At 46.9% G+C, this 27,215-nt stretch overlaps 1 protein-coding gene across 14 annotated transcripts in view; it reads left to right on the top strand.

The window, feature by feature from the left end:
- The window catches only part of CNTN6 (contactin 6), a 470,116-nt gene that overhangs the window by 185,082 nt on the left and 257,819 nt on the right, over positions 1-27,215 (top strand). For all 14 annotated transcript variants that reach the window (XR_011379688.1, XM_051831862.2, XM_051831866.2 and 11 more), the window contains one exon: positions 18,832-18,882. The gene's annotated coding sequence lies outside the window, so the exon portion shown is untranslated. The remainder of the gene's footprint in view (positions 1-18,831; positions 18,883-27,215) is intronic.

Below are 27,215 nucleotides of genomic sequence, written 5' to 3'. Positions count from 1 at the left end.
TGAATTGGAAGTGAAGCAGCTGGAACTTGAGCTGGTGCCTGCATGCGTTGCTGGCATTGCAGGTGATGACTTTACCAGCTACACCACAATGCTGGCCCCAAGAATATGCAAATCTTTTCAATAAATGAACTTCAAAAAATATGCTGAAATATAAGTAACTAGAGTATCTCTACTCATTTAAAAATCATCTAAGAAGAGTAGAACCAAGAATATTTTAAAGTGAAATGTCATTATTCAAAATGAAAACTTAATATAGCTACAAAAGAACAATTATTTCCTGATTTAACTGCAAACCTGAGCTCCTGTATGAGAGAGCTTTTCTTGTTGGGGCTGGCTGAGGTGGTGTTGAAAAGACTGCCCATAACCTCAGCTGTCCCCAGCAATGCTCAGAAGGTCAGGGCAAAATGAAAGAGAAGCAAAGTGTAGGTGGTGGTGTCTGTCTGAGGACAAGGAAGGAGGGGAGGGAGGGTTACAGAGAGAGAGAAGGAGGGGAGAGAAGAAGGAAGGGGAGAGAGGAGAAAGAGACAAAGAGGGAGTTTCTGGAACCAGGAAGTGAGGAAGAAAGGGAAGCAAGTGAAAGTGTCGGGATGCCTGCGACAGTTTTCCCATGTGCTGAAATGCCCTGAAACCTCTGACTCTCTGGGAGGGATGGGATGGGGGCGGGGCGGGGGGAGAATTCTTTAAAGATGAGCAGGTAGTAAAAACCAGTACTGCGGCTCACTAGGCTAATCCTCCGCCTGCGATGCCGGCACCCCAGGTTCTAGTCCCAGTCAGGGCGCCGGATTCTGTCCCGGTTGCTCCTCTTCCAGTCCAGCTCTCTGCTGTGGCCCGGGAGTGCAGTGGAGGATGGCCCAGGTCCTTGGGCCCTGCACCCGCATGGGAGACCAGGAGAAGCACCTGGCTCCCAGCTTCGGATCAGCGCAGCGTGCTGGCCGCAGAAGCCATTGGGGAGTGAGCCGATGGAAAAGGAAGACCTTTCTCTCTGTCTCTCTCTCTCTCTCACTGTCCAACTCTGCCTGTCAAAAACAAACAAACAAAAACAAAAAAACCCACAGCTGAAAGTATCTAATGTGACGCAACTGGAAGAGTCAAGAAGCAGGAGGGTTAGCACGATAAGGTGGACACATGCAGTGTAAAAAGGATGCTTTGTATATTTGAGGATTATTGAAAATTGCAAAGTTTGATAACTAACAGTTCTAAAATGTTAGGTTAGAAAGATGATAGTTTGGAGAAGGAACTGTAGCCAGACGATAGAGCAAAATCTGTAAGTCCACATAGGCAACAAATGACAATCTGCAAGCTGGCCGCATGTCCTCCCACAAAAGGAGAGTCCTGTCCCTCTGCAGCCATTCCTGTCCATGGGCTTTTTCTTTTTCATGTACTCGTATAGATTTAACCATTTTCTCTAAGTTGACTCAATTAGTATTAATTCTACTTCAAAAGGGAATTTATATCACTACAATGAATGGAATATCCTTGTCATTTGCCATAAACAAAAGGTCATTGTAATTAATACATGCAATAAAACAAGCTGATATTATTGTCATGATAAGTGAATAACAATAATAATGATAAATGTAATTAGTGTGCACATGTATATGGTAAACTGAGTTCCTGAGTGAGTGGGAAGGAACTGTAAAGGGACTGTGGCGTTCGGCACAATGCCCTTGTCAGCAGAATGATGAGGCAATCAGTGAGCCAGGTGATTGCATTTTCTACTTTTTTCCTTAAACAATGTCACCCCAGCAACACCCACCCACCCACACACACACGAATTAATCTCTAACTGAAACAGTACGATTTTATTCAACAACACTTTGTTACAGAAAACATTTGAGGCAATGAACAATCTGGTTTTTCCTGAACGTATGAACTTCCAGAGGAGTAGTATAGGACTTTAAAATATACCCATGTTCTACAAGTCAAGTGAGTGGCATCACAGGGAGGTTTTCAGATGATCAGCCTCGCCCAGGTCCCTGTGATCTAAGACGGAAAAGCACTGCTCCATCCTGTTCACAGCCTTGCGAGGGTGAATTTTGAGTTTCAGGTGAGGAAAACTATCAGCAGCAAACAAAAATTTGAGAATGCAATTCCAAAAGTGAATACATCGATTTGTGCCCACAGCTGAAGTGGGAAAGGCCATGGGCTCTGTGCCTGTCTCCTGGTGATATTCACCGTTTGACTAGGGGTCTTGAAGTCTCACTCTTCCCTGAGACTTCCCTGTGGTGGGAATGTCAGCATGTGTGTTCACACTGAAGGTTTGACACAAAGATGCTTTGGTTCAGTTTCTTTTCAGTAGACTGAGGAAGAGGGGGGAGAGGGAGAGAGGCAGAGAGGAAGGAGGGAGATGGAGGGAAAGGGAGAGAGAGAGAGGGAGAGGGAAAGGGGGAGAGGGAGAGGGAGAGAGGAAGAGGGGCAGGGAGGGAGAGAGGGGGAGGGAGGAGGGAGGGGAGAGGGAGAGAGAGGGGAGGAGAGGGTTAGAGGGGGAGAGGGAGGGGAGAGGAAGGGGAGGAGAGGGGGGAGAGGGAGGGCAGGGGAGAGGGATAGAGGGAGGGGGAGAGGGAGGGGAGGAGAGGAAGAGAGGGAGGGAGGGGGAGAGGGAGAGATGGAGACATGGAGAGGGAGAGGGAAAGAGAGGGAGAAGGAAAGATGGAGAGATGGAGAGAGAAAGGGAAAGAGAAGGGGAGAGAGGGAGAGGGGGAGAGAAGGAGAGGGTGAGAGGGGGAGAGAGAGAGAGGGAGATAAGGAGGGGGAGAGAGAGGGAGAGGGGGAGAGATAGGGAGGGGAGAGAGAGGCAGAGGGGGAGAGGGAGAGAGAGATAGGGAAGGGGGAGAGAGAGGAAGATAGGGAGAGGGGGAGAAAGAGGGAGAGAGAGAGATAGGGAGGGGGGAGAGAGGGAGAGGAGAAGAGAGAGTGGGGGAGAGGGAGGAGGGAGAGGGAGAGAGGGAGGGAGGGGGAGAGGGAGAGATGGAGACATGGAGAGGGAGAGGGAAAGAGGGAGAAGGAGAGATGGAGAGAGAAAGGGAAAGAGAAGGGGAGAGAGGGAGAGGGAGAGAGGGGGAGAGAGAGAGGGAGATAAGGAGGGGGAGATGGGGAGAGGGGGAGAGAGAAGGAGAGGGGGAGAGATAGGGAGGGGAGAGAGAGGGGGAGGGGGAGAAAGAGGGAGAGAGAGAGATAGGGAGGGGGAGAGAGGGAGAGGAGAAGAGAGAGTGGGGGAGAGGGAGGAGGGAGAGGGAGAGAGGGAAAGAGGGGGAGGGAGAGGGGGAGAGAGAGGGAGAGGGATATAGGAAGAGGGGGAGGGGGGGAGAGGGAGATAGGGAGAGGGAGGTAGTTTCCTTTTGCTGGTCTACTGCTCAGCTAGCTGCAAGGAAGCTAAAAGCCAGGAGCTTCATCTGGGTGCAGGGGCCTAAATGCTTGGGTCATCCTTCCGTGCTTTTCCCAGGTCCTTAGCAGGGAGCTGGATCAGAAGTGGAGCAGCCAGGGCGTGACCAGCTGCCCAGCTGGGATGCCATTCTACCCACTGTGCCAACAATGCCAATCCTGAAAATGCTTCTCTTATTCAGAAGTCCTACTCAGACTTTTTGTGTCATTTGAGCCACCAAAATTTTTGCTTTTGAAGTATAATTCTGTATTTCTTTTGTTGTTTATTCTTTGGGTGTTATATCTAAAAATTCATTTCCAAATCCAGGGTCATAAGGATTTAACTTTATGGATTTTTTCTGTTTAATATTTTATTGCCTACATTTTGGTCCATTTTGTATTTATGTTAGGTCATTAACAACAATCCCATTTTCATTCTTGGTTTTATTAATTTGAACTCTCTTATTTTCATGGTTATTCTGGCTAAAGTTTTGTTAATTTGGTTGATCTTTTCAAAGAAACAACTTTTGATTTCATTGATTATCTCTATTATTTTCCTACTGTTTATTTTATTCATCTCTTAATTGTTTCCATGTTTTTGCTGACTTTAGGCATAGTTTCCTTTTCTTTTTCTAGTTTCTCAAGGAGTAAAATAAGGGATTGCTTTGAATTTTTTTCCTTCTTTTCAATGAAGGTGTTTACATTTGTAAGTTTTCCTCTGAGCACTGTCTGTACTGCCACCCATAAGATATGGTATGGCTGGATTTCATTTTCTTTCATCTCCAAGCACTTTGTAATTCCCCTTATTTTTTTTCATTGATGCAATAGCTGTTTGCACTGTCTTGTTTAAGTTACACATAATATTCCACATTATTTTTCATATATTTCACAAATTTTCTCATTTCAGGCTTCATTCTGTTATGGTTAGAAATGATATTTTGTGAGATTTCAATCTTTTAAAATGTTTGGTACATTGTTCACCTCCTAGCATACGGTCTACTCTGGGAAACCTCCCACAGGCACTTAGACAGGATGTGGAGTTGGAACCAGTCTTGCCTAGTTTATAGTGTTCTTCAAGTCTTCTATTTCCTTGTTGAGCTTTTGTCTATATGTTTTACATATTGCTAAGTACTTAAAATGTAATGTTCAATTATTTGTGTAGAACTGGCTCTCTTGCTAATCCTGACAGTATTTCTTCACTGTATATAAGGTTACTTGTAGTAATATGTCTTCTGCAGGATTTGGCCCTTTCATCAATGGTTGTCACCCTTCATTGTCATGATAGTATTTATCATTATGATAATATGATCATAGTAATGATAGTTATAGATCATGGTAATGTTATACCACTCATGATAATATTTATCATCCTTCATTGTCATCTATACTAGTGTTTGACTTAAAGTCTATTTTGTATGATGGTTGCATAGACACCACACCTCTTTGTTAGTTACTATTTTCATGGAAAATTTTCTCATTACTTTTTCATTCAACCTAGTTGGCAGTTCATATACTATAAAAAGCACATAAATGGATCATGTATTTTAAAATCCATCTTGCAAATAAGTATCTTCTGGGTGGGAAGTTTAATCTGTTGCTATCTAGAATAAGTTTATTTCCTATAATTTATTTCTTGTAGGAAATAAAAAGTGCAGTTACAAACCCAAAATACAACAATCCTGATCTTTTTATTTGCCCATGTATTTATTTAACCACGGAGCATTAATTCTTCATAGAGCTTTTAGTTCTGTGTCCTTGCATTCCAGCCAGAGGGACTCCCTCCAGCATCACACGTAAGACATGGCCCAGGGGACACTCCCGCAGACTGTGTCACCCTGGCAGCATTTTCATTTCCTCCACATTTTTGAAGAAAATTTTGCCAGGTATAGAATTCTTGGTTGGCAGTTATGGCTTTTTTGGCAGGCACTTTTACTATGACTGTCTTTGGGCCTACATGAATTCTGATGAAAATCTGCGGGAAGATCTGCAGCACTGGGGAATGTGTCTTTCACTGCTCTCAGGATTCTCTGTCTTTCTAATGAGCCTCATAGGACTCTCTTTGAGTTTGTTCTACTTGCTAATCATTTTGAGTATTATTTATTTACTTTCATTTTACTTGAAGTGAGGAAGGGAGTTGGGGTGGGGAGACAGAGAGAGATCTTTTCCTCTGACTCACTCACTAAATGCCCTCAGCAGCCAGGTCTGAAGTCAGGAGCCAACACAAAATCTGGGTGTCCTACATGGTTGACAAGGACCCAGATATCTGAGTCATCCTCTGCCCCGCAGGGTGTGCATCAGCAGGGAGCTGGATTGGAAACTAGCTGGGAATCTGACCATGCACTCGGATACGGGGTACAGAATCCCCAGGAGCGACGTAAGCACTGTGCCACACACCTGCCCCTACTTGCTCCTCATGGAACTTACTAGATTTGTAGAAGAATGTGTCCCATCAAGTTTGGAGAGTTTTCAGTCACTTTTTGTTTGTTTCATATTTTCTTCCTGCTCCTTTCTTATATTCTCTTTCTTGAAATTCCATAATGAATGTGTTGGTACATTTAATGGTTTTCCAAACACCCCTTAGAATCTATTCACCTTTCTTCATTTTTTTGCCTTTTTGCTCCTCAAAGTCAATGCTTCTTTGTTTTCCTACCTTTAAGATTGTTCTCTGATTCTTTTCATTGCCTGCCTGTATCTGCTTTTGAACTCATCTAAGAATTTTTCATTTCAATTACTTTTCTTTTCACCTCAAAAATTTATGCTTGCTTCCTTTTTATAACTTCTTTTTGTTGATACTCTCATGTTGTTCAGAAAGTATTTTCCTAATTTCCTTTTCTACTTCACCCATATTTTTCCATTAATTCTTTGAGCATTTTTTTTACTTAAACAGCATGAGCAAGGACTGAGTTTATTTTTTTCTTTTTTTTTATTTAGTAAATATAAATTTCCAAAGTACAGTTTATGGATTACATTGGTTTTCCCCCCTCATAATTTCCCTCCCACTTGCACCCCTCCCATCTCCCGCTCCCTCTCCCATTCCATTCACATCAAGATTCATTTTCAGTTATCTTTATATACAGAAGATCGATTCAGTATATATTAAGTAAAGATTCCATCAGTTTGCACCCACACAGAAACACAAAGTGTAAAATATTGTTTGAGTACTAGTTATAGCATTACTTCACATTGGACAACACATTAAGGACAGCTATTTAAAAGTTTTTGTGCAGTGGACCTGGTGTCTGAATTTCCTTGGGGAAGATTTCTGTTGATTTGTTTTTCTTGCTGTTCCTTTGAATGGACCATTTTTTATTTTATATTTCATTTCTTTCTGTTGAAAACTGGGAACTTGAATGTTATGATGTGATGATTCTGGATATACAATTCTCCCTGTTGCTCAGAGTTTGTACTTTAAACATGTTTTATGGCTTGTAGTAGTCCATTTGCTTAATAACTTTCATAAGCTTTTCATATAGACCATTCCTTGTTGTGCTTATGTACTGCACTGTCTTCTCTTTAGCTGGTGTTTAGTCTTTATATTAAAAGAGAGTTCATTTAATTACACTAGCTGTGGAACTGCATATGGAAAACAAGACAAAACTCTGCTCTTGGAGTTTGCAGCATGGTTCTGCCTCAGGTTCTGCTTGCACGGAGCCTAGGATTCAGTCCAAGGAGTTGTGGGGGAAACACAGGTAGAGAGCGATAACGCTTTCCTGCCCTTTAAAGTTTCCTTCCGTAATGCAGTTTTTGCCCGGATGCTGTCAACCTTTGCATCTCCCGGGTTCTTCCATGGTGGACCTGACGCTGTCTGCTTGGACTTCATTGTTAAATGGGGGACAGGAGATCGGGGCTGACATTTTGCTGACACCACTCCTTAATGTGCTTTGGCTGAGAGTGCATCAGAGTGGTTCGTACGATCCGAATTTGTCTCTCAGAGCATGGGGTAAGACTGTCAATTCCAAAATACAGACTACCTGTGTCACCCTTAGTCACTGTTGTATCGAAGAAACTGTGCAGAATTTAGACCATCTGAGATGCAGTGTCAAAGTAATGTCTTCAAAAAATAAAATATTTTCTCAAGAAAATCCATATATGAATACTGTTTTTTAGGGAATTATTGAAAATGACTATCTGAGATAAGTGCTCAAGATCCTCACCTCCCTGTGCCATCAAGCCTAAATTACAGCCTTGCACTTGTCCCGTCTAGATAACTTTTGTTTCCATAAAGATTTGCCTTAGGACGTTGGGTTTGTGATCCCTGTGCTGGACGTGCTCAGCTCACGCGCTGCTCTGCCGAAGAAGCCATGCATGAGAAATGCGGACCTGTGCGTAGCAACGGTTGTCTAGTCTGTCCGTGGCAGCCGTGCACGCTGCAGGTCAGACAGACGTGACAGAAGTTCCCCCACGTTGGAGAACATCTGTGCCTCTGACTCCACAACTGCTCAGGCCGCAGTGTCACAGCCCTCCGACCTGGGACTCCTTAAACAAGAGCATACCCATTACATTTTATATCCACTGTGGATGTTGTTTTTTGTAAGTGGTCCAAAACTGTGACCTTGAAATAAAACCCTTGTTCCACAAAATATTGTCATAGGCAGCATATCTTTTTCAGTCTGTTAGCAAACACCATTGCCTCTACTTCCGACATCTGTGGGGCTGACTCCCTCGAGGGGATGACGTTGGCAGTGAGTCCGCACCCAATCCACGGCAGACGGTGTGGCAGGTGGAATTGTCCCCTTGCCTTGGGAACAGACAGAGAGGTGTGGCTGCTTGATGCAGCTGAGGTACTTGAGGCTAGTAACTGTGCAAGACTTCCGTCACTGTCTTCAGGAGCTCCACGCTCAGTGTGAAACAGGTGCCCTCTTGAGACCCCGGGGAACCGGCTCCCTGTTCATTCCCAAAACTCCTGGCCTCATGCTTTGGCAGCAGGTCCCAGCCTTAAAGGTCCCATCACCTCCTTTCCAGCTGCCTGTCTGGGGCAGGTTTGTAGTGCAACAGGTTGTGTCGCTCGTAGGACGCCCTCATCCCCTATCAGAGACCCCGGGACTGAGACGCCAGCCCCTGGGGCTTCCTGCTGTACACCTGACACGAGCAGGCAGACTCAGGTACTTGGCAGCCTGCCACCCATGTCGGAGGCCTGGATGGAGTTCCTGGCTCCTGGCCTCTGCCTGGCCCAGACCTGGGTGAACCAGTTGATGGAAGATTCTCATTCTCTCCCCCACTCCGTACCCCATCACTCTGCCTTTCAAATGAATGAATGAATGAATGAATGAAGATTTAAAAGCCCATATTTGGTGCTAGGACTTGGTTGAGGAGGCCCAGAACTTCCCGTGGTCACCGTGGGAGGACCACAGCAACGGCAGAACTAGAAGGAGCCCATGTCCCACAGAACCAAGCCCTGCCCTCTGGGGCCAGAGGGAAGCACTGGGTGGGGAAGGGGGCAGTGCTGGCCTTGGCTGCACCCAGCTGGGCTTCCAGCAGAGCAGAGTGCACCCCTGAGCGGGGACTCGGCCCCTCCTTCCTGACTCGGGTCGGCTGCCGAGTCGTTATCATCCAGGAGGCAGTGGGAGTGACCTTCCCAGGCCAGACAGACGCTGCCTTCCAGGGCCTCAGCTGCAAAGCGCACGCTGGAGGAACTCTGGAGTGGGAAATGGCCAGATGAAGCAAAGCACAACAAGACTCAAGATAAACACGACTTGGGGAAAAGTAGAGCATTAGAAAAAGAAAGTATCAGTATCCTTAGGGAAACCCCAAAATAAGCACAGGAAGCTACACTAATTGCAGTTAGAGAACCAGCTGAAGACCTTTAAAGCTAAATAAATGATTAGATAAAACATCTGTAAAACCTTGTAAGCCACAAATCGAGAATTCACTTGAAAGTTTTGAGCTGAGATAATCTTACGGAGCACACAAGAAAATTGAGGGAGTCAGGCAGTGCAAGAGAGATGTTCCAGAAAAAGACCACAGAGATAACAGTGGAGAGAAAACTATCAAAGAACACAGGAAAGAGCAATCCCAGAAAAGTGAATGAAAAGGCATCCACTTTGTAGTATGTGATCATGAAATCAGAAAAAAAAAAAATACAGTGTACCGTGACCCTTCTCATCAGCTAAACCCTTTGGCACTTAAGAGAAGAGGGCTCCTGTGATCTCAAACTTTGAGAGAAACCATTTTCTTGTGTACTTATTCTTATAAATATACAGCTGCATAGAGCTTTGCATGTGAGCGTAGCATGATGCTGTCAAGGAGGGAGTAAAATGAATGTACAGTGCTCAACTTCGGGCCTAGTCAGTAGGACAGCTAGTGGGTGGTGATGGTGGTGGCAGTGAGGAAGAGGAGGACAAAGCGGTAGGAGTGGCAGTGGTGATGCAGCTGTGTACCAAGCACAATATTTAATATTGCTCAGGCCTCTTTAAAAGCTAAAAAACTTGAAATTTTTTGGATAAAAATTTGAAACTATTCATTACTGAAAAATATAGTTCCTGAAGTTAAATCATAGTTCCTAATATTCAGAATATGAAATCCTAGTTGAAATATATTCTTTTTAATAATTTCTATTTATGTAACGTGAACACACTTCATGTGTTTCACCTATACAGATTCAGGAGCATAGTGATACTTCCCACCCTGTACTCCTTCCCACCCACACTCCTGCCCTCTCTCCTCCCTTTCTTATTCTTTCATCTAATTTTTACAGTGACACACTTTCGGTGTATTTTATAATCATAAACTTAACCTTCCACCAAGTCACAGTTCTATACAACAATCCACTTTATCCCCTGTTCTTTCATAAAGTTCCATTTGATAATATGTTTTTTGTTATCAAGATGGCTGGTATGTTGAGCAAGTCCATAGATACTTTAAAAAATGGATCATCTCAAGAATAATTGAAGTTTTGTGAGTGTGCGTAGTTTCATCATTTTTCTTAATTTTGTCTCCATTATTTGCTCAATTTAGTTCTTATCTGGATCATATTTTTTCATTTGCTTTCGCTTACTAACACATGCCTCTCGTTGAAGCTGAATGTGGCTCCATACATGAATGCAGTGTGGCAGAAAGGAAACACTCGGAGAGTGGACTGTGTGTTGAGGAGCAGCTTGCAGTGAGCCAGGTGAGGTGTCTGCCCCGCCGCACTGTTCCCAGACACTGGCGAAGCAGCGGAGGCTCAGTTTTCAGTTCTGGGCCTGTTGACGTCCTGCCCTGGACGCTTTGAATAACGTGTGCTTGAAAGGCTGTGCATCCTCAGGAGGTGCTGCCGGCACTTTTGTGCTGAGTTTTGCTCTGAATTACTAATTACCTTGGACAGTACAAGAGGTGAGTGTTTTTACATTTGTTTCTAGTTTGCAGTTTTTAATGTAGTTTCATTTATTTACAGAAGAGAAAGAGTCACAGTGGTAGAGCAGGCCAGTTGGAAGTAGACTGTTGCTTCAGTCTTGGTTTGAAGTGGCAGTAGCCACCTTTAGCTGTGTGTGCAGGGCCGAGTAGAGGAGGCTCACTTGTTGGCATGTTGTGGACTTCTCCCCGGTCTATGCACTGCCCAAGTGGCGCTTGAGAAAATTAGACATAATCCCACAGTGGGCCCGACACATAATCATGTATCAGTAATTCCCTGTAATCCTTGAGCTCCATAAGGACTCCATTGCTGTGACGAGTCTGATACAAAGTCAGGGATCCCAGCAGCGGCTGGATAGGCCCAGGAGCAGGATGGAGGCGTCCACTTTGGACTGCTTCAGTGCTTGACTTTGAAAAGCTCTCAGTGCACTGGCTCTGCCGGTGAGACAATTCCAGTAGCCTTCTCCTTAAGAAGCAGTTAGAGAGATAGAGGCTTGGGATGCATTTTAAATGTAGAGGTGACAGTGGGACCAGAACTGTGCATGAGGGTCGATAATACAGTATCTGTTATGATTCTAGTAGCTGGTTTTTGTTGACCCTAATGACAGTCTGTATTTTGAGTTTTTTATCTCATAGATTCATTAAAGTTTTGATAGCTCGCTCAATAAGAACACTGTGATTTTTTTGGTACATTTTTATTGTGAGTTTAGTTTTTGTTACTTTTGTTGTTTTTATGTGAGCTGCTGATCATATCCTGACCACAGATTGGTCTTCAAAGCAATGGACATCATGAGACAGCCAGACCGGCTCCCACATCAGTGCCTGGGTGCATGGCGGCTCAGAGGAATTTATTTGCAGAAAACAAGGTTTTTCCTATAATTGCTTTATTCAAATCGCTCTTTAGTTTTGTCCAACATAAGTTTCTGAGTGCAGTGTTGAGTCCCCTGAGGAAACCCAAGCACTTTGTGGAGACTGGGAATCTCACTCTCACTCTCCCCATCCTGCTGTTTGGAAACAGCGCTGCCTTGGAGGCCTCACGTGACTTCGCAGGACGTGACCCAGGCTGACCTCCTGAGGCTGTCGCCCACGGGAGTGGGCAGTGGTGCTGAAAGCTGAACTCAGCAGTCACAGTGACCTAGGACCAGAAGTCACCAGAAGGGAGACAGGACTCAGCTTTTCCATCTTTTCTCACTTGGCCTCCATCTTAAAAAAAAAAAAAAAAAAAAAAAAAAAGTTGCAAGAAACTTAAACTCAACTCAAAGTAACTCATGGAGAAATTAGCTCACCTGGGGCCGGCGCTGTGGCGTAGCAGGTAAAGCCACCTGCCGTGATGCCGCATCCCATATATGTTCCACTTCTGACCCAGCTCCCTGTTAATGCTCCTGGGAGAGCAGCAGTGCTTGGGCCCCCGCACCCGCGTGGCAGACCAGGAAGAAGTTCCTGACTTCTGGCTTTGGTCTGGCCCAGCCCTGGCTGGTGTGGCCATTTGGGAGTGAAACAGCAACTAGAAAATCTCTCTCTGTCTCTCTGTCTCTCTCTCTCTCTCTGTCTCTGTCTCTCTCGCCTCTCCTCTGTAATCTGACTTTCAAATAAATAAATAAATCTTTTTTAAAAAAGAAAAATAAGTTCAGGAGGGACGTGGGCATAGTATACCAGTGACAGGGACTCAGGGCTGAGTCCCTGGGTGGAGTGACACCAAGATTGCCTTCGTCTGGCTCTCATTTCCAGGCAGGCCCATCTTTCTTGTCCTGAACTTAGGTTGACTCCAGAGGAAAGTGCACAGTGATTTATCCATGCTTTGGGCCAGTCACTGCCCAGAAGTAGGTTTTAATGTTTGGCAAGTCCCACCGCGCTGGAGTCAGTGCAGGTGTCATCCTGGATCCAGCACCACAGCTGCCCTGCAGACGCCACGCCAGCATCGGCAAGGAAGGACCCTGGGCCAGGGCACGCGGGCCTGCTTCTGCATCGTCCCTGCTGCTCATGAGCACCCAGACAGTGAGAAGCCACTTTGGCGACACTGGGCCTTGTTTCCCCCTCTGTGAGTCCCCTCAAGCTGGGTGCTATGTGGAGTTCAGTCTCCACCCGTAGGAATCACGACACCAGCACATGCACTCTGTGGCTGGAGCACTCAGGTCAAGTTACATGGAGCTGAATTGTGGCTCTCAAAAAACAGGCAGAAGCTAAGAATGGATTCTGGAGTCAGTGTCCTGGGTACAGTCAGGCAGTAACTCAGAGGATTTAATTAGAAAAAGCAGGACTGGGCAGTGTGGCACAGCAGGTGCCTTCCCCACCTGAGTGACCTGGTTCATGTCCCAGCTGCCCCATGCTTCCAGTCCAGCTTCCTGCTCTTGTGTCCAGGAGGCAGTAGAACCTGGATTGCTGCACTCATGTGAAAGACCTGAGTGGAGTCCAGCTCTTGACTTTGGATGGGACGTCAGAAGATGTGTGTGTATGTGTGTGTGTGTGTGTGTGTCCCTCTCTATACGTCATTCTGCCTGTAAGATTAATAAATCTTAATAAAGAAAGTGTACACGAGGCATTTGGCAACACGTCTCATACATGAAAATGCTGAATAAGTGCTCGCCATTGTTCTTACTGCGATTGCTGTTCATTTCTTTAACTGCCAACATCTGGCATTAGTGCCGCCTTCAAAAACCACGAGAACTAAAGAATGCCTTTTGTGGGAAGAGTTTGTCTCATCTCCTCTATGTCACCTGTATTTTTTAATTCCGTAGAACAGAGGCCCTTGACAGCTCCTTGCAGGGTGGAGAAGTCACCCAGACTCCAGACTTTCCCCACATCAGCTGTCTTCTCAGTTTAATTGAGTTTTGTGTAAGTTGCAATCCAGAGACAGAGCAGCGTAGTGGCTGAAACCTGGGCCACGCGTGTTCAGGCTACAGGAGCAGGAGGTCGAGCGGAGTTCCCTGAATGCCTGGATCTCAAAGAAGTGTTTATCTGGAGAGTGACCTGCGAAATTGAATCCTCATTTTTTTGTGATGAAAGCTACTTTTGATGAGATGTTTTCTACTATTGTCTAGTGCCTGGAGGAAGGCAGTACGAGGTTAGAAAGTAACTGCTGTCTTAAATGATGTCTCAGGGACACCAAAACATCCCAGCCGTTGGTTAAAGAGTCACAGTACTTCAGAACCTGGGAGACATGGTTCATTTATGGAATGGACATTTCTGTCAGCAAAATAGCTTGGCCTGATCTCAGCTGGGTTCTTATGATCTGTTTTGACCTTACATAGTTTTATGAATAGTGAAAGCTTAAATTAATACGGACATGGAAATTTCAGAGCATTATTACTTCTTCGTCCTAACAATTCAGAGATTGGTTTTGGGGGAAAGTTTGGTTTTCTTCCTTCTAGGAAATTTGCTCAAAGTCACCCAGTGAGTATATGGCTGGCAGAGATTCGCACAAAAGAATTATAACTTCAAGTAAATGTTTTTGTTAGAAAATAGGACAAAGCAAGTGTTCTGCTTTTCTGCTGGTGCCCGGGGTTGTTAGACCATTAGTGTTGGGGGAGACATACATGCATCTGAAGATCAACGGAGTTAAGCTGGGGCGACTCTAAAATCAAAGTTGGAGCACTGGCATCCCCAGGGTTCAACAGTCTGCACTCAAAGTGTTTGTGATGACAGGTGGTGGTACACTGCTGGCACGGTCCTCTATTGAGTTTTTCTCTTTTCTATCACCTTTCAGTTTCTACTAGAACCCCCTTAGGGATATTACTAATGAATTAATTGTTGCAAAAACATATACTGGTTCAGTATATGCGCTCAGCACAGTGGGCCTGGAATAGATGTGCCGTGTCCCTGCTGAAATGCTGATGAAGTGGAACAAAATCATCAGGGCTGGAAAGAATGCAGGAAAAAAGCTGGAATATGCATCATGTTCCTTATGGACGTTACTCCACGGAGCATCTTTAATACGAAGGAACAGACTCACGCGGGAGGTACTGACGGCAGTGGGTACCCGGACGCTGAGGACTTGGCACTTGTCTTACCAGTGTAGGAGCTGCCTCTCTCAGTGATGACCCCTGTTAATGTAGCATCTGAGGCTCCGGATCCACAGAGGCAAGCAATTAAAACTAACAGATGCAACCCTCTTCTTGAGGACACCCTCGATTTACAGTAGCAGGGGCGACATTGAACGTAATGGAGAGCACGGCTTGAGAATGAAGATGCACCGATGCACCACCAAGCACAGACACGTCTGAGCAGGGGCAGACCACGCGGCCAGGAGCTGCTGATAGCCTGCTCGTCAGCAGACTGACGGAGTTCTCTCAAAGCAAAGCTTGGGGGCTCACATTTGCTTATATGTCTATTTAGTTTTTTTAAAAAAGATTTATTTATTTATTTATTTATTTGAAAATCAGAGTCACACAGAGAGAGAAGGAGAGGCAGAGAGAAAGAGATCTTCCATCCGCTGCTTCACTCCCCAGATGGCCGCAACGGCCGGAGCTGCACCCATCTGAAGCCAGGAGCCAGGAGCTTCTTCCAGGTCTCCAACGTGGGTGCAGGGGCCCAAGCATTTGGGCCATCTTCTGCTGCTTTCCCAGGCCACAGCAGAGAGCTGGATCGGAAGTGGAGCAGCCAGGACTAAAACCAGCACCCCTATGGGATGCCGGTGCTTCAGTCCAGGGCGTTAACCCGCTGCACCACAGCGCCAGCTCCATCTATTGTTTTAATTGCATTTGTAATTGGAGCCTAGTACATGTAACCACAGCACTGCATCACACCCATCCACACACAAAGCAAAATAGTAAGATAATTAACCTGGTATCTCTAACCAAATGAATCTGTTCTGAAACATGCAGATGTTTGAATCAGAAAATGTATAGCTTAAACTATCATAAAATTGTGTTTCCTTCTGCAGCCTTAGAGGATCTATCATAATTACAGCTTCCATTAAAGGAAATAAGTTTGGTTTACAGTTGGACCACAGCATGAAATCTGTTGTCCTGGCTATCAGGGGTATAGCCAGCCTAGTGCCATGGAGGGAACCCTAGCCTAGGAGTTAAGAGTTTTCACATTTTACCTCATGGTAATTAATTTATACTTCTATGTTTCAAAAATATGTTGAGCCTATACTGTGTCTGTCAGCATGGGGAAAACAAGGGAAATGAGCATAGGATCAAGTCTAATTCTTGCCACTGACAAGCTCATGGAATACTGAGAGAGATGATATATAAAAATAATTATGTTCAGATGTGTTCATATTTGGTAGAAGCACGGGTGTATCAGATTTTGTTACAACAATGGGATACTCGAGGCTGGGGAACTTGATAGGGAAAGGGGGATTATTTAGCACACAGTTTTGGAGGCTGGAAGTGCAGAAATCCTGGTTCAAACTCTGTCCAGGAGCATGTGTGGGAGCAGGAGACCACGGGGTCGACGGGGAACAGAGAGGATGGCATCCCACAGGCCCTGCCACACCCCCATGCCCCCAGGATCCTAAGACTCTCCCGCTGGTCCCAGCCTCTCACAGACCCACTGTCTCCCCCTGCCACACTGAGGTCCCCCCCTTCCAGCACAGAGCTCCTTGGGCGTTTCAGCTGTCCAAATCACAGCAGGGTGCAGGAGACATAAATAGATTTCAGTCAACTGGGAGCAAAGAGTACACGAGTGAGATAATTTTTCCTGGTTCTTGCAGAATGATAATAGAAGGCCAAGGAATGGAATTAGGACATCAAGCAGTGAGCATAAGGGCAGTGAAGGCCCAGGACGCTGCTCTGGACTCTGGCTTGCCCGGAGCACCTGGAGTGACATGCCCTGGGAGACCTGGCAGTGGTCAGCTTCGCGAGATACGGAAACAGTGTTGAAGCCAAGTGGCTGTTTATGCCCAGCCTGTATTCTTGCCTGGACTGGGAGACCCTGTACATTTTTGTATCCAAACAGTGCCCAGTGACTGTGTTGAAAGAATATAAGTGAGAGAATACCTGTTCACTATCAGCATTCAGTTCCATGTTATAGTTTTTAATCTGTCATGTTAAGGGTTATGCTGTTAATAAATTAGACATTCAGTGGGCTTCCTGGCATACTCTCATGTTCAGTTCGAATCCCAGGAGCATAGGGTGTTGCAAACAGCCCATCTTAAAGAGCCAGGGAAGAAATGCTGGGTCTCTCAGCTTCTCCTGGGGCCTCACTGTGACGCCACGTGCCTCATGTCATTGGTCACAGTGTTTTGCACTTGCTGTTGCGTAATGTATTTATTTTCACTTGCTTAAAAAGCAGAGAAAACACCCACACACGGAGAGAGGGAGGGAGACAGAGAGAGATGATCTTCTGACTGCTTCACTCCCCAAATGCTTGCAACAGCCAGGGCTGAGCCAGGCCAATGCAGGAGTCAGAACTCAACCCAGGTCTCCTGTGTGGATGGCAGGCTCCCAGGTACTTGAACCATTGCCTGCTGCCTCCCAGGACGCACACCAGCTGGAAGCTGGATTGGAAGTAGAGCCAGGACTCGAACCCAGGACTCTGATGTGGGCTATGGGCCTTCCCAGTAGCAACCCAGCCGCTGTGCCAGGTTCCTGCCCCTCCTCCAGGTCGTACTCACTGATTATACACTCACTGTGCCTCAGACGTAGGACATGGAGCTCCTGTTCTAACTGGGCTGAAGGAGTGACTTAGAAGGAGCCGGGGCAGCTCACGCACTCGAAGGGGGAAAAGGAGAGGCAGGCGTGGGAGAGGCCAGAGAACCAGAGAGGGAAGTGGGAGCCACGCTGTGGTCAGTGGGACTTGGGCTGAGGTGCTGCCATTATGCACAAGCCGAAGGAGCTTCAGTGGCAGAAACGGTCGTGGAAGCTGGACAGGAAGAGAAAATGCTTTCCCGAAGGTACCTTTTATCCCAAGACGACTTCTAAGGCTTTTTCTCGTTGTGAAAGTTCCAGAAGTTGACGTGAGATTGTGATTCGGGATTTCACGTTTTTAAAGGCATGCTTCCTTTTCGTTAAAGCACAGGCTTCCCTTACTGAATAGAGTTTCATAAATAAAGGAAGACAGCCTTCATGACAAAGTGGAATGAAAAGATGTTGTAAAAAATATACATTTTTTTCCCAAAGTAGGGAGGGCTTGATTGTATGTAAAGTGGTGCTATAAATAAGCATTCTGAAATCTACATCACAGTTTAGGGGAAGAGCGAAGTTTGCTATTGCAGCTCATTTAAACCTACATTCCCTGAGCTGAGACGGCCCGGGGAGCTCTATTTCCTTGGACTCACAGCTCCCAGAACATGGGCTGCACGATGCTTAGTTACTTACCTCACCCGTCAGCAGAGTTCAGCAGTGGTGCTAGCCTTGGTTCAAGAACACGGCAGCATTATCAGCGCTAACCTGTGCAGCAGCATTAAAGCTATTTTTGGTGATAATGTCTTTTAAAATGCATTATTTTTAATTAGAACTTGGGTTGGAGTCAAGGAGGGTCACTAAAAAAAAAAACTTTAATCATATTCCAGCTACTTTGTAAAATCTTTACAACATTCAATTATTTCTATCCAGTGTCGCACAAGCAACATTTGGGAACCGATTAAAACAATTCTTAAAGCAAATTATAGCACTGTCAGAAAACAAGAAATCAGGATGTCAAAACACAAGGATATTTCCATGCAAAATGTCTTGCAAGCGTCTCTGACAGCTGATTTCTGTCTGCTTGCTATATTAGTTTCATTAATTTGGTTCACATCAAGCAAAAGAAAAAAATGCTTTCATACGTTTGCTATTGGAAATAAAAATCCTCAAATGAATAATATTCCCAAAGATAACCAAAGTAGCCATGTGGGGAAATTTTATGTTTTAATTTTATCCAAGCTTACTCAGCACTGTAAAAAATCTATGTACAGGTTTATGGCTGTGGAAATGTGGAAATCCCAAAATAACTGCTTTTTTTTGCAGTAAATCTACATCTATAAAATTTCAGCCTCTACTAATATGTAAATGCCATTAGACATAAATTTTATTTGTTGCTTCCAAGGCAGAGCCAAATGTAACAGTGTGCAGCGTGTCATGCATTTGATGTACATGTAAAAGTGAACTCATGAACCACAGAGGGCCGAGCCATGTTTCCTAAAGTATATTGTGGTTTTGATTTTGTTATTTGTACTTGAAGTGGATAGAAGATTAAAGATTTTTATTTTCTTTACAGCTCCAGACAAACTTGAGACGTTCGTTAGAAAGGTGAAGCCGTGGCCAGCAGGTAAGATGCTCGGAGCCCCGGCTCTGCGCTGCTCTTTGTTCCGGCTTCCTGTCCGTGCACACCCTGTGCTGCTGCCGTGACAGCTGCGGTAGCTGGGTCCCTTCCCCCGACCTGGGAGACTTGCCTGCTGAATGCATTTCCGGTGCACGTCAGAGTTGCAGTGGTGCCCCCACAGGGTCAGTGAGTGAGTGTGCTTTGCATGTATGCAAATGTGAGTGTGTGTTCCAGCGAAGCCAAGCCCTGACTCAGTGCCACGCAGCAAATGTGCTGCACCACGTGAGCGTGTGCACCAGTGTCTGCTGTCCCTCTTTGAGAGACTTGTCAAGGACTCATATATCCAGTGCTCACAAATGTTATGATATTGGGTTTTAGCTGAAATACAGCAGGACTCTGAATCATGGAGTTTATATTTATAGCCACTGTAACAGTGCCTACCTGTTGGCAGCTACAATGTTACATGAATCAGTTCTAGTCTTCTAAGTAATAAGAGGTAGATGATTATTTGGTGGACAGACGAATCATGCATTTTAGATGAAGAAGTTTCCGAAGCAGTTTGAGGTGGATTCAGGGTCACACACGTGCATGCATGGACGCTCACCCACACGCCTGTGTTCTCTGTCGCTGACTTCATTGTCCAGCAGCTCACCACCGTGTGCAGGTGCTCCCCAAACCTCTGAACCTGCACTTCGATGTTCCCCTGCTGGCGAGAGCGTCTCTCTGAGTACTTAGCAAAGGTCTCGGGACTGAGTCATTCTTGTAACTCCCTTCCTTCCCCTCACGGTGACCTCGGGGGTGAGGAGGGTTGGCTGTCGTTGTGGGTGTGTGTCTAGTTTCAGAGCCGTAGTCCAGTGTCTGCGGAAGGGAGGGAAATAAGAAAGAGGCTCCCAGAGGCACACATCAGTGCGCTGGCCCCACACGCAGGGTGCAAAGCTGCTAAAGCAAGCAGTACAACAGCCCGCACAGCAGAGTGGCAGGGAATTACGGGGGAGCATACAGGACGCCCTCCCTCCTGGTTTGTGCTGTCTGTCCCTGTCTGTTAGCATGAGCCTTCCAGTGTCGACCTCACTCTCACCAGACCCCTGCTCAGATATCAGAAGCCAGGTCCCGGCATATATGTCAGGTGCAGGCAACTCAGACCCAAGGGGCCAGGTGATTGCATGTGGCCAGCATGACTGACTCAGTTAGTGAGCACTGGAGAATCGGGCTGGACACCCACCGCGCAGCGTTTTGTCAGACTTGTTCAGCAGTGAAGGTCTTCATCCCATGCTGCACTCTGCCCTTGCTCGTGGCCCTGCCTCTCTTGGCCTCCCGCCAAAATCCCTTAAGTAAATATGGTCTCCTGGCTCCCCGATTACTTACAAACAGAACATAGCAGAACCCAGAAGCTCTGCGATGTTGGTCCTTGCTGAATGCCGCCTTTTGGTAGAAATGATCATATAATTGCTGAAGTACAAGCAGGCCTTCGCCTGCAGGACAGATGGACAAAGGCCCCTGATTTGTCAGCATCTCAGGAGAGCACAGTCGGAAAACTGGAGCCCTGAGAGGAAGCTGGGGACCCCACAGCAGCTGGACTGAGGCACTCAGGAGGAGGAGGAGGCTTAAAGCATGTGTGTGCGTGTGCTTGCACCCATGTGTGCAGGGAAGGGAGTGCCTAGGGGAGGTTTATGCATTATTACTTTTGCTCACAACTGCATGCTGTTGAATCTTCGCCGTCTAAGTTTGTGAATAACATTCCCAGCACCTTGAGGTCAGCAGCCTTTGGAATGTGTTGAGAAAAGCCAAGCGCTGTGCTGTGGGTGCAGGACGGCTGAATGCACCCAGACTTCCGCGGGGGCAGCTGATCTGGCTGCTGGGAAGGTCTGGGCCTGTGCAGGAGCGGTTGACTCTGAAGCTGTGCATCGCAGCAGTAGAAATAATCAGATGCGCCAGTTCTGTTCCCTTGGTGTGTGCGCACGTGCCCTCTGCCCCGTTTCCAAAGCATGCTGTACCGCTTGGGTTTCCACAGATCCAGCTTGGAACACAGGCAGTGACCCGGTCACTCCTACATGAAGTGCAGCACTGTGTTCTGGGCTGCCACAGATGCCTGGGGTCTCTGAACAGACAGCACTGACACCAGCTCTGTGGTTTCCATTTGGCTGGGACGTGGCTTTCACATAAGCCCTGAATTGGCCCCCCACCAGCCCAGAGAACACGGGCAATGTCTGGAGGCCCCAGAGTCAACAGCGCCAGGCTTAGACCAAGACTTCCACCAGGTTCCTTAAATAGAAGCCTGGTTAGGGAAAACTTTGGATATATTGGAATCTCATTTTAAGGACATTTTATCACATAAAACCAGAGTTTCTACTAGATTTAGTTGTAAATCTCTTCTGATAGATTTTTACCAGTTGAAACAAGGGTCCAAATGATCTTTAGGGGAAAAAGGCAACAACTTGGTCAGTTATTGGCACTGGGGTGGCTCAATTCTGAGTAATCTGGAATTTGCCAATGACCGTGAAATTCCTTTTAGCTATTTTGCTTCTTCACTAAGAAAATGTAAAATTAAAATGGGTTTCGCCTGTGCAGGTGTGCTTTGCCTTAAGCATTTCTATTTCTGAACCTTCGATTTATGAGGATTAATCTGGGGTGGATACTTTCTTCAGGTGAAGAACTTACTGCTTCTAAATGACGATGAAAAGGATCTCTGCAAAATTGCAAATTCTGAAATGTGTATAGATAGTTTGATCCATTTTGTGGTGTAGGAAGCACAAATATTAATTAAAGAAAATTTAATACAATAAGCTGCTAGTTTTCTAACAGCAGTGACTTTGAGTAAATGCCGTCATGAAGGTACACATAAGTGTTGCATCTGTAAACCCTGTCCCAGGGATGGGCTTTCTGGTTCTCCACACGCTGATGAGAATGGTGTAAGAGTCTACAGCTTATGTCAAGGTGGTCATTCACATGTGAAATTGTGACAAAATTAAGACATTTTGTTTTCTTTTCAGTGTGAGTGTTTAGCAGCATTAACGCAACTGAACAGATTTACGTGGAAGGCAGTAGAGTGTCATGGAAATACCAAATTCATATTGGAAAATCATAATATAATCAGAAAACACAGTCAGATGTAATCCAATACAAAACCCTACCGATGATTCCCAAGATTTCTGCAGCGTCACATAGTATTCCTTTATTCATTCATGCAGGCATTCGTCCATCCACTCTCCCATTCCACCAGCGAGCACACATCTCATACCCAGGAGGTCAGTGCCCAGGGGACACCTTGCACCCAAGTGTCCCAGGTGATGGTGAGAGCTCTGCTGGGCTCACAGGAGCAAAGAGGAGGAGCCACCACGTCTGTTCCAGGGAGATGAAGGAGAGTGGGGTTGTGAGCTGCACAGAGACCAGGCAGCTAACCCGGTCAGGGCGAGAGCCCGGGCCTCCTCGGTGCCCCGGACACTGGCGTGCGCATCCGTGCCATGGGGCTGCACCTTAGTACTCCTGCATTTTATCACTTCTTAATTTTCAAACTTTTCTCAAGGGCAACAAAGAGAAATAGACAGACACAGAGAGATGACAGCAATAAAGAGAAAGATGTCACTTCCGCTGCTCCACTCTACGAATACAATGGTTGGGACGTGGCCCAGAGCTGCAGCCAGGAACTCGATCCAAGTCTGCCATGTCAGTGGCAGGAACCTAACTCCCTCCATGAGTCAGCACCACTGCCTCCAGAGGTGCCTTAGCCAGGAGCTGGAGTCAGGCTCCAGAGCTGGGGCTTAAACCCAGGCACTCAGAGTGGGAGCGTGGGGTCTTAACAGTGTCTTAGCCACTTGGCCACCACCAGCCCATCGCTTACTTAAAAGCCTCCATTGAGAACACAAAAGAACTGGTCACCACAGCACCACAGCACCCAGAGACTCGGCTAGATTGCCCACAAGGACAAGTTACTAAATAATCATCGCCTGCAGCCCCATCGAAGCTATAATTTGCAGAATAAATTTGGCCACCTCTTCCTGACAAGGTCTTCCTTCCCGCTGAGGTCTGGATTCAAACAGGAGACCCCACATCTACACTGGAGGATTCACTGGCAAACTCTGGGTCTCAGAGCCATCCTTCTTCAAATGGACATAATAAATTCTGTCTTTTAGAATTTTGTTCTGAAGAGTCGAGATCAGCATCTCTAATTTCTAGCACACAGTAAGTAGGTCCAATGTGGTCATTAGTTTTTCTCTTAACTATGAGAGATTGCCACCACACCCTGAAAACAGTTCCCAGACAAAAGATCAATGATAAATGTGAATTTACACATACATAACACATATGTTTTCTGTGAAAAGCATCATACATGATTTGCTAATTGTGTGTAAAGAAAATAATTTTAAATAACTGTTATAAAAGACTGGCAAACCTGAGAGATCTGTACCACCTCAATATAGGAGAAGTGCTTGAATATAAAATGGTGAAAAATCCCTGAAGATGAAAGCCAAGTCATGAGCGAAGTGGGTGGGAACTGAGTGATGGACTGTAGAAGTGTGCTGGCCTGAGGCCCACGTCAGCGCTGTGGCCAGGCTCATGTCGAGGGTGGGGCAGGGGACTCCACAGGGGGCTTGAGTGAAAGGGCCTAGGATGGGAGGTGTTGTGATGTGTCCAGGTGAACCCTGTGTGACCCAGCCCTGGTGTCCTGGCTGGGGAAGATCAGACTTGAAGAGCACCCAGGCCTGCAGACACAGGAGCTCCTGTGGTGCCGCGAGGGGCCACGAGCCGGGAAGGCGGGAAGCTGGGAAAGGCAAGGAGATGGGTCCTGACCGGAGCAGGTGAAGATGCAGCCAGGCTAGCTCTGAGGTCTCTGGTCTCTGACCCCAGCATCCACCAGCAGCAGACGTGGGGTTTCGAGCCATCGCGTCTGTGACATTTTGTCATAGCGACAACCAGAAACTAACAGAGGCCCAAACATACGCATGCTCTGGGAGTGCAGCATAAAGGGAGAAGTCTGAAAGTGACAGGTAGAATGAGGGAATCCAGCAGTCGAAGACTGTGTCTCCTATTTGTGTTTGCCCTTGCAGAAGCAACACAATGATTTCCACATGCGCACACACACACACACACAGGCGCAGGTAGTGCACAGCTGGCAGGTGCTGTTCAGGCATTTCCAGTGGCAGGACATGAGAGTAGCAGAGTGGGTCCTCGTTCACCAGTCCTTTCTGTGCGTCTGTGCTCGGCGGTCCTGCTCTCCTGAGGCCAGCTCTCTGCTCTGGGGCTGTGCCCCAGTCCTGATGGGTGGTGCACTGTGTGGGCAGCTTCTGAGGGGCTTCCGTTTGTGCCGCTCATCAGAGAGGATTGAATGTCCCCTGTGGTGCAGCTGCTCCTGTGTGACTACGTCCTCCACTTCCGTGATGTCCAGCTGCTGACGGAATCAGCATCTGTGTCGCTGTGCCATGGAGCAGAGAAGAGCCGCTGGGAGTTCCCAGAGCTCACCTGCCTCTACCCTGTGCTGTAGCCGCACTTTATCTCCCACGTGCAAACCGACTCTGTGGTTGAAGCCACCTTTGGTAGAAACCATGAATGACAGCAGAGGCTGGGAGACGGGAAAAACTACCAGAAAATCTCCCTCCCATTCAGTTTCCTGGGAGCCAACTGCTCTGGAGAGCCAGGGAACAAACCCGGTTCCCTGGGGCATCAGTTGGTGGACCACACTGTTTTAGGACAGTGTCTCTGCATTTTTGAGTTCCCTGACCTGGGTTGCTCCAATCAAACAAATTCTATTCTTTTCCCTTGTCTTCTAGATGGGAGGAAATGCAGACAGCTGTCTAAGTAGTGACAGTCTGTCTTCCACATCCTTGCGTGCCATTATGTAGAGATTTACTTTTCCAGCAAGTTGAAACCCCGAAACCCAGTCATCAAGTCCTCCTCTCCCTTGCTTTGTGTCCCAGCTGTCATCAGTCACTCACTCTCAGGAATAGTTCTCCAAAGTGGAGCCATGATGAGTACGCGTGGGCATTACCATGTTTGCTCTCTTCGGTGCCGTGTGCCTTTGTGTTGTTTGCAGTAATTAGCTGCTGCTGGTGATGCCGTAGACACAGCACAGCGGCAGCATGGACTGGCAAGGCCACTGCTCCCAGGAGGGAGGGACAGACACAGGCCATTGGCTGCCGTGGTTGGTTGGTTGTGATGGAGACAGAAGGTTGTGATGGAAAAGGAAATCAGTGTCTCCACAGTTCTCAGATCATTGAACGTGGATAAAGAAAGGTGTTTTTGGTTTGTTTGTTTTAAGCTGATGTGCTGATCATATGCATTGAAGAAGCAATACAAGGATATTTCAAAATCGGCATACTTAATTTAAATTGAATTTTGCATGTATTTCCTTACTCGAGTTAAACAGGCAGAGGGTGCAGTGACACCAGGTGCAAGGCTAGCGAGCTGTCAAACCCTGTGGCCGTGGGCCCTGGCAACCTTGGGTGGCCTCCTGGCTGCTAGGAGGAATGGACAGGGGGAAATGGCAGAGTAGGCCAGAGACACATACACATGCAGCTGTGGCCGCGAAGTGATGGGACCCTGCTTGCTTGTCCAGGGAAATTTCAGTTGTAAGGAGTGGTGCTTTCTTGCCAACTGTAGAGCGTGGCTGCCTCCTGAAACATAACCCTGCTGTGCGTCCACCAGTTCCACCCCTGGTTATCGAGCATCACCGGTGTTCATGGCGCTTGTCCAGTTGGAGACTGAAATCACGGCTCCTCCTGCAGCAGCTGAGGGTCTCCACGGACTGACTCATGGGGGCGGGAGATGATGTGACTGTACCGGTGGTGCCAACAACGTGGCAACAGGTGTGAAGAGGAGGGGAAGGGATGGCATCCCTGTTAGAGGAGTCAGCAGCTGCAGTCCCCCTGTGTTTGCTATGTGTTCAGGTCTTTTATGTAGTACAGAGAAAGGCAGTGAAATTCCATCTTTGCTAACATATTTTGAGATACAAAAAATGTATATTTTTGCAGGTACTTTAATGTTTTGCTTTTTATTTTCTTTTCCTTTTTGCTCTGTTTTTTTTTTTCTGATAGTATTCAGAGGGAATGGATCTTCAGAATTATTTAATGGCCAGAGAGGAGTGTATGATTCAGATACTGGGGCTGGCGGGTAGCAGGTAAAGCTGCTGTCTGCGACACCGGCATCCCCTATGGGCAGTGGTTCCTCACCAGCTGCTCCATGTCTGACCCAGCTCCCTGCCAGTGTGTCTGGGAAAGTAGCAGAAGACGGCCCAAGGGTTTTGGGGCCCTGTGTCCAAGTGGGAGACCTGGAGGAAACTCAGGTGGGGCCATTGTCCAGGTGCCAACTGTTGTCAGGTGGGGCCATTGTCCACATGAACCTTTTGTCAGGTGGGGCCATTGTCCACGTGCTTCTGTTGTCTGGTGGGGCCATTGTCCACGTGCATGTGTTGACAGGTGGGTCCATTGTCCACGTGCATCTCTTGTCAGTTGGGGCCATTGTCCATGTGTGTCTGTTTTCATGTGAGGCCAGTGTCTACTTGCTGTCTGTTGTCAGGCGGGGCCATTGTCCTCATGCATCTATTGTCAGGTGGGGCCATTGTCCATGTGCATCTGTTGTCAGGAGGGGCTATTGTTCACGTGTGTCTGTTGTCAGGAGGGGCTATTGTTCACGTGTGTCTGTTGTCAGGTGGGGCCATTGTCCATGTGTGTCTGTTGTCAGGTGGGGCCATTGTCCATGTGTGTCTGTTGTCAGGTGGGGCCATTGTCCACATGCCATCTGTTGTCAGGTGGGGTCATTGTCCACATGCCATCTGTTGTCAGGTTGAACTGTTGTCTATGTGAGTCTATTGTCAGTTGGGGCCATTGTCCCGTGAGTCTGTTGTCAGGTGGGGCTGTTGTTCAAGTGTTTGTTGTCAGGTAGGACCATTGTCCACGTGCATCTGTTGTCAGTTGGAGCCATTGTCCCATGCGTTTGTTGTCAGATGGGGCCATTGTCCATGTGTTTGTTGTCAGGTACGGCCATTGTCCACATGTCATATGTTGTCAGGAGGGCCATTGTCCATGTGCGTCTGTGTCAGATGGCCCAAAGCTATCCTCAGTCCTCCTCTCAGGATGTATCTGGGGACTGGAGTCAGAGTCTTGACCAAGCCAGGTCCTGACCTAGCACCTGACATGTCAGTGAGTCAGTGCTCCTTGGACAAATGCTGGGTGATGTGTTGACGGCACACTGATGCTCTGGCCGAGTGTCCACACAGACCTCTGGGCACTGTGGTGTGAGTGGGGGCCTCAGGCAGTGGGCGTTCACGTGCTTGGGTGGTACCGTGTGGAAAACCCTTCCGCCTTCCTCCCTGTGAGGAAGTCAGTGTGAAAGGTTCTCCTCCCACC

The sequence above is a fragment of the Oryctolagus cuniculus genome, chromosome 10, assembly GCF_964237555.1.
Source record: "Oryctolagus cuniculus chromosome 10, mOryCun1.1, whole genome shotgun sequence".
Lineage (NCBI taxonomy): Eukaryota > Metazoa > Chordata > Mammalia > Lagomorpha > Leporidae > Oryctolagus > Oryctolagus cuniculus.
Note: the sequence above shows the minus strand (reverse complement) of the source record. Positions and strands in the feature narration are given on the sequence as shown.